The sequence below is a fragment of the Staurois parvus genome, unplaced genomic scaffold, assembly GCF_062004578.1.
Source record: "Staurois parvus isolate SC_StPar_1 unplaced genomic scaffold, SC_StPar_1.0 ptg000336l, whole genome shotgun sequence".
NCBI classification, from domain to species: Eukaryota; Metazoa; Chordata; class Amphibia; order Anura; family Ranidae; genus Staurois; species Staurois parvus.
The window spans coordinates 2,798,920-2,814,058 of NW_028318132.1; the positions used below are offsets into that span (position 1 = coordinate 2,798,920).

General features: G+C 40.0%; 1 protein-coding gene and 1 long non-coding RNA gene across 3 annotated transcripts in view; one reads left to right on the forward strand and one right to left on the reverse strand.

Annotated features, from left to right (window-relative positions):
• KIAA1671 (KIAA1671 ortholog) overlaps positions 1-15,139 on the forward strand; it is a 232,064-nt gene that overhangs the window by 164,474 nt on the left and 52,451 nt on the right. The window lies entirely within an intron of this gene.
• LOC149457081 (uncharacterized) lies at positions 5,639-12,835 on the reverse strand. The gene is made up of 3 exons (XR_016313753.1): positions 12,716-12,835; positions 9,370-9,418; positions 5,639-5,925 (listed from the first exon to the last, which is right to left on the reverse strand). It is a non-coding gene; the product is annotated as an uncharacterized LOC149457081 (long non-coding RNA).

Sequence of the window (15,139 nt, forward strand, 5' to 3'; positions counted from 1 at the left end):
AAAAAAATCTCTAGCATTACACACCAAACTGAGCATGTACAGCTTGCCTCCAAGGCTCTGTTTTATCAGCAGATGGACTGGGAACAGTAAAAGAAGGGAAGGATTAGAGAAGACCGGATCAAACATCCTTTTTACACAATGCGGAGGATTAACCCTTTAGGTTCTACAGTGAGTAGAACAAGAATGCTTTACTGCATGTACACATTTCACTGTTTAGGGTTTTCACTGAACAGGATAAAGTTAGAAGTTGAATGGCTACTGTGCACAGCTGCACCAGATTTTGCGCTCTCCAGTTTTAGTAAATCAACCCTATGTGACTGATTTGTGTATTAGAAGATTTCACTGATTTTTGTCTACACTTGAACTACGGTATTACTAAAGCAGTCCACAGGTGATTAGATTTTTTGCTTGATTAACCCATCAATACTGTCAGTGTTGATGGGGAAATGCCTCCCGCAGCGCTATTGTGTACTAGCGATGTGGCGGGAGCATTCCCGGCAGGCAGAGAAAACACGACTACTGCTGACAGCTATAGCCGCTGGCATTGATCCCATGTAGAAAAATCCGACAGTCTGGTTGTACCAAAGTTTATCGAAGAATCAACTTTGGTACAATCAGTCTGCCCATACGTGGATCGAATCTCGTCCAGTCCCTGCTGAACTAGACTTATTTCGATCTGTGTATGGCGGCTGCTTAAAGCCTTTGAACCTTCAAATTCATGCCATGATGTGGATTAGCTCTGTTGGTCAAAAATAAAGGCAATCAAAGCCAACCTTTTGTTATTGTTCTTGATGCACATTCCAGAAAATTATTGTTTTAAAAAGGAATATCTGATCCTTTGTGGGGAAATAGTAAGGCCACTACTGTGCCTGAGTGTTTGAATATGTTTTTTGATCATCTCCAATCAGCTTGACCTCATGTCTAAGGGGGTAGGCAGATGCCCTGTAGCCATGTACTCATCGGGGGAACCTTGAGCGAATAGTTTGGGCAACCAAATGACTTTTGTACTCCCTCCCCCTCAAGGTAAGCAGCACTGGAAGCGTCTACCTAAATCTCTCTTCAGTACTCCTGACTAGAATGTAAAATGTATTAACTCATAGCTGAGCTGATGACGTAAAGCAGCATCATGCGCTCGTTGGGCATTAGGGCCTGCAGTGATTACATGACTGAGAGAATAACTGTGATAGGAGTGTTGTGGGCTACAGCCCTTTGAATTACCTGATTACCTGGCCAGTTATTTTACAGGAGGATATGTTTGTCTTTCAGTAATATATTCCTGGTTATACCATTTTCACACTTTGTTTATAGCTCTATTATTGTAGTCTGTTGTGTGTTAATAGAATGCAGGCACACATCTCAGTGACTACATGATGTTAGTGAATGTGACAGCACAACTGTGGAAGGAGTTGTGTTCTTGTTGGTTAAGTCTAGTTGCTATTTTGATAAGGCTCAGAAAAGAAGCAATTTCTTATCTTCTGCTGTTAATTCTGCACATTTTAATGCTTTACAACAATGCAAATACTGCATTGGATGTATTTCTTTTGTCCTTTAAATTCCATCTTTCTGAAGAACTCTGATGCTCAAATAGTTTTATAGCAGCCATAAGTAGAAGAGTTTTTCAGTATATGTATATGCTGTATGGGCTGTCCTCACTGTTCTCTTTCCTTTCACTTTTTTTTATCTTGTTTCCTCTTCTGTGTTTGCTAATAAGGCAAGTCCACTTTGACTGGCAAACATTTGATATTAGCAGTCTGATAACGGAAGGTAGTACATTTTTAATGTGCCTGAAATCGTTCGTCCGGTATTTGAGTGTTGAAGGTGCAAAATGTTCATATCCCATTATTATTATGCCTGCCCATAAACAAGATGATTTCTTTGTAGGACTTGATAAAGACTTTAAACCTTCCCCAGTTATCAGAATGATTGTAAGTGGACAAACAATATTAACCTTGCAGATTCTTTTTTTTATTTGTACACTTTTTAGTCACTGTTCCTCTTTCTACATTGTTTCTCTTTCTATTGAAAAGTAGACAAAATCCTTTGCATTATAATGGATCAGGTGTAACCCTGGATTCTGAACTATCCTTTCAGGCCCACATCCAATCCCTGCCCAAATCATGCCGCCTCAACCTCCGCAACATCTCCAGAATACACTCCTTTTTAACCAATGATACCCCAAAGCTCCTAAATCACTCCCTGGTAATCTCTCGCCTCGACTACTGCAACTCCCTCCTCATTGGCTTACCTTTACATAGGCTATCCCCCCTCCAGTCCATCATGAATACTGCTGCCAGGCTCATCCACCTTACCAACCATTCAGTATCTGCTACCCCTCTCTGCCAATCCCTTCACTGGCTTCCACTCTCCAATGGAATACATTTCAAAATACTAACAACTTACAAAGCCATCTACAAATCTGCCCCCAGCTACATCACCAACCTGGTCTCAAAATATCAACCAAACCGCTCTCTTCGATCCTCCCAAGACCTTCTGGTCTCTCCGTGTCACCTCCTCCCATGCTCGCCTCCAGGACTTCTCCTGAGCTTCTCCCATCCTATGGAACTCCCTGCCCCAATCTGTCCGGCTGTCTCCTAATCTATCCACCTTTTAGACGATCCCTGAAAACCTTTCTCTTCAAAGAAGTCTATCCTGCTTCTACCTAGTAAACCGCCATTTATTTCCTCCATCAGCTCACCCCCCACAGCTATTACCTTTTGTATCACTTGACCCTTCCTCCTAGATTGTTAGCTCTAATGAGCAGGGCCATATGCTTCCTCTTGTACCAAATTGTATTGTAGAATGTCTACCTTCATTTTGTAAAGCGCTGTGCGAACTGTTGGCGCTATATATATATATATATATATATATATATATATACATACAGACAGTATAAATAATACTATTTTTTAGAATAAATATTGGTGCAGCGCTAGATGTTGAACAGAAAACCTAATGTATGTCTTATAGACGCATGTATGAAACAAATGCGTTATGCATATATATAGTAAACATCAATTGTGACAGAAGTAATCTGGAAGTGAACGAATAAATAAGTATATGAATGTTCATGAAAAACTCATGATCATGACATGCGTAGTAGTATCCAAATTATCTTTAAGTCAGGTGCAATCTTCTAATTACTTGTATACGGTCCCAGAATGTTATTTCTCCTTGGGATGATGTAATGAATATACAGAATGCGCATTTACCAGATGCGCTAATGAAAAGCGCATTGTATAATATTCTCCTGGTGTGCGGGGGTCCCTCAAGTATGGTCAGAGGTGCAGCCTGGTGGTGGGTGGTCTTCCTCAAAGTGCTGAGGTTTAATGGTCCATATTGATAGCTCAAACTCTTCAGGGTGCTGGAACACCAACTGGAAGTGGTGCTGGGGGATTTAAAAAACAGGAGCCCTTGTAAGCCGTTGACGTCAACGGGGGTCCGACGGCCACTTCATATTTCCAGCTGGTCAGTTGTTCATGTGCATTAAATATGTGACCCTTATTGTGGCACTGTCATATATACTGCAGTTTTTTGTACGTTTTTTAAACATAACCTTTAATATTATTAATAAAGCACCTTTATAATACTACACTATGGGATATTTCTAATGTTTGCTCTGCATTGAGCACCTTAAATCCCCCAGCACCACTTCCAGTTGGTGTTCCAGCATCCTGAAGAGTTTGAGCTATCAATACGGACCATTATACCTCAGCACTTTGAGGAAGACCACCCACCGCCAGGCTGCACCTCTGTCATACTTGAGGGACCCCTGCACACCAGGAGTATATTATACAATGCGCTTTTCATTAGCGCATCTGGTAAGTGCGCACTCTGTATATTCATTACATCATCCCAAGGAGAAATAACATTCTGGGACTGTATACAAGTAATTAGAAGATTGCACCTGACTTAGATAATTTGGATACTACTTCTACGCATGTCATGATCATGCGTTTTTCATGAACATTCATATACTTATTTATTCGTTCACTTCCAGATTACTTCTGTCACTATTGATGTTTATTATATATATGCATAACGCATTTGTTTCATACATGCGTCTATAAGACATACATTAGGTTTTCTGTTCAACATCTAGCGCTGCACCAATATTTTTTCTGTTACCTGAAGGCATTGTGGTTCACCTTAGTGTGTTCAGCTGCCTATTCCAGAAATTAGGTTTAGCACTCGCTTTATTACTCCATCATTTTTAATACTATTTTTTAAACCATTGTCTGCAGAGTTGGAAAATCACTTTTTGGAAAATCAAGTTTTGTCTGTAATAATTGTTTTTGCACCAAGAGTGTTACCATAGTATTTTGATATGAAATGTAATTCAGTTGTTTGAGAAGGGTTTGTGTGATGACAGGACAGCCAAGTACTGCAAGAAGATTTGCCCATACTCAAACCAATGCCAAGAGCTTGGTTCCACTGTAATTTTCACCCTCGACTTGTGGAGCGGTTGCTGTCATGAATGCGCAGCAAAACTATTGTTCCTATTTCGCATGAAAAGGAATTGAAGGCCAGCAGCAAGAGATACTCTTCTCTGTATAGTCTGCTTCTTATACATTGGCAATTCTTATGTGGTGTACTCTGTGGTGTCCTTTTATCATGCAGCGGTAAATGACCGCTGCTCAGTTCTCCGGCTTTCTCGGAGAACACAGTTCTCCTGTGAATGCCTTTTATGAAGCGGTATTGATCAGTTCTCCGAATGAAGGGAGAACGATCTACAAATGCTGGAAAATGGCTGCTTTTACTATAATCTCGCGACTGTACTGTACTGTAAGAGATCAGTCAAACACAGTTTACTAAGCAGAGGTAAATTATCGCTGCTTCGTTTGCGGTTCCTCCAATTCTCCAGCTTGGGCTGACATCGCTCCTTCATATACTGGCCATCTGGGTGCTGAGATGATCAGCGGAAAACATGTTCTCCACTGATCATCTCTGTTTCCTAAACCACAAATGATTGGAGATCAGCAACGATCCTCAGGATCGCCGCTGATCTCTGTTTCATAAAAGGACACCTAAATTCCATGTCTGTCTTCTTCTGACCATTCAGCTTGACTGACAGGAGGTCACACATATGGACTACTAAATTGGGCTCATCAAGTGATTTGCTGAGCAAACAAAACATTTAATGTACATGATTTGTGGTCATTGGCTGCTGTTTGGAAAATGTGTGGTTTTTAAGACATGGTCAAAATACTTTGGTATATTTTAATTGAATTGTGAAATTCTTTGGCACATGAATTGCAATTGTGCTGTGTGCCAGAAATGATGGTTCTGTCAAGAATGTTTTAATAAGTCCAATTCATAGGATGTTGTAGATATTTAATGTTACATCTCAAAAATGGTATTGAAGGACTTTAAGAAGATTAGACCAGCAGTCTGTGTCAGGAGGTAACATGCTGACCTTATCTTAGGAAAAGTCTGTGTGTTTTAACATTTAGTGCCATTATGACATGCACCTCCAGGTAGTTACATAATTATGTTTAGAAAAAGAGACAAGCCAGTTGAATCCAACCAGATAAATAAAATACTTTTATAGCCTGTACCCCTAAAATCAAAGGTCTAGGGAAGACAAAAAAAATCTAAAGTGTTATCAAATTCACTTTTAACAAGGCAATCAGATAACCTATTAGGTGAACATTCTTTTTTTTATTTTTAGGTATTTGAAGCCATTTACATTTTGTACTTTTAGAAACGCATACAGTTTTTTAAACAGTCCTTTTGAATCTCCTAGAACCATTTTCTGTGGAAGATTGGTTCACATTTTTCAGCCTTTATGTTATATATAAATAATTAAACAGAGAACCATTTTGTGCTTATAGTTCCAAAATAATGCAGAGTATTTGGTTGCTGAAAGCAATACACAATTCTTCTTTAAGAAACATTGGTCCACGAGGCTGAAAATGGATGGCAAACCTAAGAGCAAGAAAAAAACATGGGAGTTGAAATTCAGCTTGACCGTTTTTTATAAGGTTGGCTGTATATACCTCATTTTATGGAAAGGTGTATTTGATACATGTTTACTGTGGTTTTTCACATTTTTTTTATTACATTTTAATTGATTTACCAGAATACAAGCTGACAATGCATCACAAAAATATTATGGTCATGGGTTAAGTTATGGCAAAAAAAGCTAGTAGAAACCTACTAACAGGTTACTTAAGGTGTGTGAACCCTTAAGAATACTGCAGGTTGGCTAAGTACATCCAAAATCAAAGTTTATAAAGGAGTTATCAAATATGAGAGAACAGAAAATGAATAAACACAGTAGTAAAGCATGGGGCAGTTAAAGACCGGAAAAAGGAAAGAAGAAGAAACATGGCTGCACAGAAAACCTCAGACTTTGGTGCAGAATAATTAAAATGGGCGAATCAGATTTGCTTTATTTTGATTTGAATTCAAGTATTTTATCTGATAGTACTAAATATATACCTATTTGGCAGTTTTGTCTTTGCTCAACAAGATCATCTATTCAGTTTCTGTTATCTGATCTATTTTTCTATACCTGTCACTAATGGGTAAATTGAAGACTCATTTTTATATAGTTTTTATTAGATCTGTTGTGATAAGATCAAGTAATGGGTAATCTGTTCTTTACTTTAAAGCATATAACTGGTCACTGAGTCACACAGCAACACTCACTGAGCTGCAGGGGCTCCTGTTTGCACATATAGTTTGGGGAACATGAAATATCCCTTTTAGTTCTCTTCCTTTTTACTCCGTTTCCTTTTGGTCACTTGATATCCTTGAAAATGTGGGGGTGAATTACATAAAACTACCAAGGCTTTACTTCCCCTAAAGTGCAGGTTTGCAGAACCTTGCCTTGACAAGCTCAGGTTTGCTTAGCATGGCTTTAACAAGTATACACCTTTTTCCTATAAAAATGGGCACAGATGCTAGAACATGTCCTTGTGCCGCTGGCATCAAGCAAGCTTAGACTGCAAAATAATTAAATACATTATATACCATTGAAGGTGTTGCCACTACTATTCATCCCACAAAATAAATGTGCATATTAGTTGTTTTTTTGCATGAAGACTGGATGCAGTGAAGTAGAACATGATGGAGAGAGAAAATCATACTTCCATAATTGTGATTTCCCTTATGGAGTGCTTCAGTTAGTTGCGTGGGTTAAAGAATAAGTTATACTCTTTATTTAACAGTCCTGTGATAACCGGCATCCCAGTTCTATGCTCCTCAGCTAGGGAATGTGGACAGGCATTTCTGGTAGCACCCACATCCCATTCTGATGATGTGGATTTTGGTACTGCATTGATTACAGTACATACGAGGTGGTATGAAAAAGTTTAGAGTTTCGCTGCACATCACAGGGAGCATCGACATTCATAAGTCAGTGTGCCAAAAGACCTCCTCCTGTGTACATCAGGATTCTGTTGTTATTCTGACTACATGCGTTACCATGTCTACTATTCTGACTACATGCGTTACCACGTCTGCTATTCTGACTACATGCGTTACCGCGTCTGCTATTCTGACTACATGCGTTACCACGTCTGCTATTCTGACTACATGCGTTACCACGTCTGCTATTCTGACTACATGCGTTACCACATCTGCTATTTCATCATAGACCGTAAGTTAGAACAAAGGGAAAAAGTGAAATTCTATGTGCAACTGGGCAAATCTGCCACAGAGGTTTGACATGATTCGGCAAGTTTACGGTGACGCTGCAATGAGTCGTTTGAGGTGTTTTGAGTGGCACGCATGCTTCAAGAGCAGATGAACATCACTGGAAGACGCCGAGAGATCAGGAAGACCTGCAAAGAGCGCTTGGAGTGCCCTCACTAACAGATTTAGATGTACTAACAAATTGAAGCCAAACTCAAGCGAACACTACAATTATACAAGCAGTTAGTTGTTTTTTTTTTTTTTTTTTTTAATTATGGGTTAATGGTTTTACATAAATAAAAGCTGCTCATTGTAAGCACCCCTGTCAGTAGTAAATGGTTTGTCGCCATGCTGGATGGATCATCAGAAATTAATGCAGGCACCCTGTGTCTTGTTGCTGTGCCCTTGCGTAAGATGTCTTTATAATGAACTGTTTTTAGTGACCTTAACTTGTTAGTAGAGCATAACTTTTCCTCGTACAGTTTTATTCTCCCTGCACCATTAATTCTGTTGGAGTTGATATTTGTATTTTAAAGTGGTATTAAACCCTAAAGCAAACCTGTATTATATCACAGTTTACCAATCCTTAGATGTGATGGCTGTATTCATTTTCTTTTTAGGCTTTTTCTTCTTTCATTCAGCCAGAAAGTCTGTTTTTCAAAAGCACCAGCTCTCCAGCAGATTGTATTAGTTTACATGGATGAGACAAACCACTTAACACTGGCAGGGGTAATTAAATAATCAGCTTCTATTTCTTCATGTAAAACCTTTATTCTGAAAGGAACAAAAAACTGTTTGGTGTAACTGATTATAATTTGGCTTCAATTTGTTAGTGTATTTAAATCTGCTAGCAAAGCTCCCCTGGGACTAACCAAGCTGCTAGCCAAAGGTGCCACCGTGCTCATTCTTCCACAGTGAGGACACAGGAGGTGTGTTACTGGCCAGATCGCCAGGTGAAAACAGAGGGGAAAAAAGAAAAAAAAAACCTTATGCAGCCATCACATCCAATGATTGGTAAGTTGCAATATATTACATTCTTGGTTTTGGGTTTAATACTGCTTTAACTTACATGCCGTCTACCTGGGAAAAATAATACAGGCAAGGTATGGGAACACAAAGTATTGATATGACTGAGATCTTTTTTTCTGTTTATGCACTTTGTATTTATCAATAACATTCAAACTTTAAGATCCCTTTCACACTGACGGACCGATTGGGCCTGCCTATTAGGTTTTCAGGTGGACCCGATCGGACCATCCATAGCTTTCTGTGGAGCAGCGAATGTCAGTGGACGTATGTGCGCTGTTACCCGCTGGCATCTGCTCTGATCTGCTCCAATCCTGTCTGATAAAACAGATGAATGGAGATCTGGTCCCTATCCGTCTGGTGGATTGGATGACAGATGGAAAAGGACAGGCATAGCAGAGCGGACACGGACCTGTTGTCCGACTACTCAGCAGGAATCAACGGGGAGATCCCCCGCTGAGCAGGAAGATACATTGACGGAGTCCGCCCTGTCTCAAGGGGGCCTAAATGTAATCTTTTTTTAAAAGCCTTCTCATTTTACAGCATTTTCACAAGTGATTAAAACATCTGCAAAATATTGTATATAGACCAGACGTAAGACCAAAAAAGACTAGGGGAGATTAGCACTGCTGAGATAAAAAAAAAAGATAAAAAATGAATAGAACGCAATGCTTTAGAAAACGATGTCATCCACTTAGGGCTTACCTTTAATACTTGAGCTTCTAACAGACATAAATTCTTGCTGTACATGAAGCTGGAAAAACACAGGTTTAGTTTTCAAACGATTCAATAAAGCTTCAGGAAAAGGTCAACGAATAATCTTGATTAATAATAATAAGTGAACAACCCATAGCAGTTTATAGTCTGTGCTCATAGGTGATTGGTCATTTATTACTATCTTTGCAGTTTGATCTGTTGAATTTATATGTGCTTTGCAATTACTCTGTGTTATGTAAGAGTGTATAGAATGACACACTTTCTTAAAAGGTCCTCCGCAGAGAATGATTTACCAACTGGTTGGTAAAAACATAAAGTGCAATTTCGCTAATCTGCTAGTGATCCTGTTTGTACCCGGAATGTTGCAGTCACTGATTTCTTTAGCAAATTTTCAATGAGCATTTACCTTCTATAAAGGAACAAAACTTGTTGGCATGTCATATCAGGATGAAGGTCTCTGAGAAATACACTATGCACATTTCCCCATGTTTTATTTCTTTAAGTGCCCTTTCACATAGGTGGACTCCGCCAGCTGAGCTGGGGATCAGATATCTGCTGAGCAGGCGGATGACAGGTCCGTGTCCACTCCATTTATGCAGAGCGGACATGGATATAGCCCGCTTTCTTCTATGGGTGGTCGGATGTAAACAGACCACCTGTCTGTTTACACCTAACTGTCATCCGATTCCCTAGACAGATGTGAAAGGGATCTCCCATCCGTCTGTTCTTAGCGAATCGAAAGGAGGCGGATGTAAACTGACATATGTCAGTTTACATCTGCTGCTTCATAGAGGACAATGGATGGTCCAGTCAGGTCCTCCTGAAAAACAGGCCGACTCACTCCGCCTATGTTAAAGGGGCCTAAAGAACCCGCAAGTGTAGAGATCTACACCTGTAGATCTGCCAGAAATGCACTCCACTAATAAATTCCTTAGTGTGTTGACAACACAGCATTTTGGAGGACTGAAGGTTGTCAGCCCTGCTCAGTTTTCTCTTGGTAAACTACTCATACCCTCCCACTCTCCCATTACCACAACATAAAGGGTAATATTTCTGGAAATACTTAATACTCTTGAGATAACACAAGAAGTGTTCAGAGAATACAGGACAACTCTGAATTTGACAGGTTCAGCAAGTATTTTTTGCACTTACCGGACAGATATAACAAAGCTCTTTCAATGGTATATGTAATCATTGTTGGGGTTTACATACCATTTAAATACCCTTTTCATAGCTTTCTACAGCATCAAAACATTACCACTCTTTTCTCCGATCTATTTTGTACTGATAATCCCTAAAACATTTGTGCAATGGGCAGACTCCACCCATAAGATATTTCAGTTTTAGGTAGGTACTTGTGTTTTTGCCTTCACTATTTTTAAGGAAATATTCATTCGTGTGCGGTTTGAAAATGGGAAGTAGGGCAGTTTTGAATTGTATGAACCCAGTTCTTGCTTCTTCTCTGCTGTGAGGGAAGGGAGATACATTAGGCCAAAGGTAACCACACTTGTTATACAGGAAACAAGTAAGATTCTGCGTTTATATGCCTTGCAGCTGAGATTTGTGACATTTCAAAACAGCTTAAAGTGATACTAAACTCATGACACTGAATTCTCAATATATGGTCTGCAACAGTACATAAAACATGGTAATGGATTTATTTTACGAAAAACGTTAAACCACTAAATACCTCTTCTCAGCGGTGGTCATGTGACTGGTTTCTGTGTCCAGCCAAGTGCTGGTTCAGCATCTAGGAGGAGTAGTTTTCATTCTTCTCTGAGTTTGCTCCATGCAGAGGCAGCATGTCCCTCTATCTGGACAGCACTGATTGGCTCTGTGCCAATCACATGCACCCTCTACTAAAGCCTGTGTCCACAGGCTTTTATGGGAGGTGGTGTCTCCATCAATCAAGATGTGGCATCCCACCCACTGTGTACTTTTTAAGTTACTTGGCATGGAGGAGGAGGGTGGGACTAGACTGTTCTTTAGGATCTGTATACACACCCTAATATGTGATGTCAAAGTTTTGTGACCTAAATGGCTCCGATCATAGAGGAAATGTTCTCTCTAGCAGTACTTACAAAACAGAGTATGTGCAGACTTGCCACTACTGCTTTGTACAATTGCCAGATGTTTTGGGGACAGTATAAAAAGGGGAGGATCAGAGAACAGAAGGCTCAACCAGACTTAACCTCTTAGATTCCACAGTGAGTATAACAAGGATGCTTTACTGCATGCTGATTTTAGTATTGTGGGTTTAGTAACACTTAAAAAAAAAAAAAGACAGCTGCAGTGTGTGTAGGTCTCAGAGGGAAGGTGAAACCAGGGAACACAGGGCTCAGATTCAGGATAATTTAGAAGACCGGAGTTCTGGTAACATTTGGAATTCAGCTAGAGGGACAGCCAGGTGCAGATGGTATGGGGTAACAATTAGAGCCAAACGTCCCAAAGGTAGTCTGCCTCCTGAGTGAATTGGAATGCAGATTTTTGTGTTTGACTGGCATGCCCTTTGGAGAACTTGAGTACGTGGGCATTTGCTTGCCTTTTTTCTGTATACTTTTTAATTTAAATGTAAAATGCTCTCAAAAGCCATGTATGCCTGTGCGCACAAACTTTAAGCAAAGCAGAAAATAGAATTGCGAGAGGAACATCAGCAGTGACTAGCTTGGTAATATATACCAGGACAAAGAGAACTCGGATTCATCTGACCTTTTATACAGTGCCAACAAGTGAAAGGGATACAGACTGATCTGCCAGAAAGCTATACAAGTCTAATTTAAGGACAAGGAGTAGTCCTACCTATAGAGCTTTGTGGTGTATGTTTCCTATTATACTAGGCTTCATTTGTACAGGTTTCATTTCTGCTTATTTCTTTCTTTCAGTAAAAGAACATTTACTTCCTCCAGGCTTCAATCACTGCATTCACCTTAATGGGCATATTTCTCACTAAACACAGCATAGATAGCGTGCTCTAAAATTAGAGCTGTTATTATGCACGTGAAGAATAACCATGGTAATCATTTAAACATTTAGACATCAGGCATTTTCTGCCCCAGAAAAAAATGACACACAGTTTATGTGTAATGGGTATGCTGAATGCACAAATGCTAGTCATTCAGCTGTTCAGTTGCGGTGTTTGCCCAGAATGGCGCCGTTCTATCACTGATAAACCTGACAGTTTGCCAAGTTCAGTACACACTTAAAGTGCACCTGTGCCCAACTATTGAACAACAAAGGAAGAGCAGCCCTGTATAGAGAATTAAAGCCCTATTTCAGTTTTCTTTTAAGAGCACAAATGTAGCCCAAATGAGAGCGGTTTTACTACAATACCGACCTTTTCCCTGGATTTGTCATCCAAAGACACACCACTCTGTGGTCCAGTGCTGGTTCTCTTCTGGTTTTGCTGACACCCTGAATGATTCAACCTACTTCCTGTGAGCCTAGAGCATCATGGACCCACCTCCTTGGGAGTTCTTCATCTTGAGGTCCTGCCCTCGCAGTACAGTGCTGCAGGGAGAAACACTGATATCTGTTCCTCTCTGCATCATTAAGCACAACTCCACAAACAGGTATGCATGCAAACAAATTTACAGAGGGACACAAGAACATAAGCTCCATTTGGGTTTTAAGGTTCTTTAAGAGCTGCCTAATAAGCTGGTGTCTGCAAATACAGTTAGTAAATAACTGGTTGTTGATCATTTTGCATGTTTTCCCTAAGCCAATTCACATGCCTCTTTGGTTTGTGATGTTTATACAAATAATTGAAGCAGGATACATGTGTACTATGGTGGTGATTTATCTTCTCTTGAAATTTTGGAAACAGTATGTCCACAATCACGATGGAAATGGATAAAACAGAAACTGGAATACCAGGGTGTTAATAAACATACTAACCGCCTATAGTTTTCTGTTATATACCAGTACTTTTTTTTTAGCAAGTGAATGCATGGTTTCAAGCAACTACTCAAACTCTTTTAACTCACAAACAGAACATCTGGTGTTTAATCCTTTTTTAGGCACTTTTCAAGTGGTGTGTTAGGTATAACACTTGTCTGTGTACTGGCTTGAGAGAATCTAAAACAAAGGTAGACTGAGAGTAGTCAGAATATGCATTGTGGGGCTTTAGACACGTTCTTATTTCCAATGTCTTTCTGTGTCCAGCAGCAGTGTTTTCAAAAACTACACAACAGCAAAACAGTCATAGTACACACTATCCTCTAAAATCTTGATTTGTAACCTGTGGTCTGAAGGCTGCAAGTGGCTTCTTCGCTAATTCACATGGCCTTTCAGGACTGTACACCTCCCAGATCAGCATAATTTTGTGGCAAGTACATACAGGTGTTTGCGACCATCCACAGCTGCTCATCTTATACAACTCTGTGACAGGCTGACAATATCCACAACTGTTCATGTGTATTGACACACAGAGTGGTTAGAGACTGATGATTGGCCCTGGATGCAAAATGTTTGTCCAGAGCTGCTCATCTGTCCCTAACCACATGTAATCGCTCCTTGTGCAATTACATGTGAACAACTGCAGACATTATTGATTCACACAGGCTTCCTGTCCTCATCTGATCACAAACACATGACTGTACCCACTGCAGAAATTTGCTGAACTGCCATATGAATGAGCTGTTTGTGTACCAGAGGCCCCATGGACTATTAGTTGGTGTATTATTTGCCTTTGTGCTTGCTATGATCAGCCTATGACCTTTTATGAGCCTCCTATTTTTATAATAGATCTTGTTGTGGGGAATCTCAAAGGTGATAACAGTAATTTTTAGGGGCCTATAGGTACTGATCAAGAATGATGTGCATTAATTTGTAAGCGAGTTGCAATGACAGTTATCTTTAGCAGTCTAATGTAATATATGTCTGGTCTTTGACCATCTCTATATACAGTACTGAACAATACATTTGTGTCTGTTGTCAGGGACTGCACATGAGGTCCCTTTTCTCTAGGTTGTTGGCTTATTGTTTTCATACATCCTGGATGACCATGAATACTTGCTAGCTGTTCATCAAATGCCTAAATACTGTGATAGGCCTTTGATAGCTGGATTCACCATGTGTATGTAATGAAATGTTATTCGTACACTCAGGGGCGGACTGACAACTCATGGGGCCCCTAGGCAATAGGGGATCATGGGGCCCCTGTGTCCTTGCCCAAACTCAAAAAAGCCTATGAAAAAGGTACCAGGGGCATCTCATGGGGCCTCCTGCTGACCCCGGGCCCTCAGGCAGTGCCTGAGTTTCTAAATGGTCAGTCCGCCCCTGCGTACAATGAGGTTTTGGTTATGTGTAAGCTTTAACAATCCAGTGCACAGTCTATGCATGCTGCTGTTCTCATTCTGTTGACTCTAGATAACAGAAACCTGAAATCCAGGTTTCTTTGGACACATTACTGATTTTATAATCTCCCATTAGCTTTTCTGAGCTTGGCAAAATGTCACGTTTATGCAGTATCGTATAAATGATGCTTCCTCTGTGTCTTTGTCTAGCATTGATTAAGGAATACATGGATTCTAATGAAGACTGTGTTTCTGCTGACACCTTCCTGCCACCTCATCTAATGGCATTTCTGTGAAATCAATAATTAATTCTCCTTTTTTTTTTTTCCTTTGTGATTTAATATATGTTCATATAATGGAAAGCTTTACAGCCTGACAAATCCCCAACAAAATTTGGTTTTGCTTTGGATGGTGTGAGGAAGGTTTACATTCTGTCATGTTTTTATTGCTGTTTGTATCTTCAT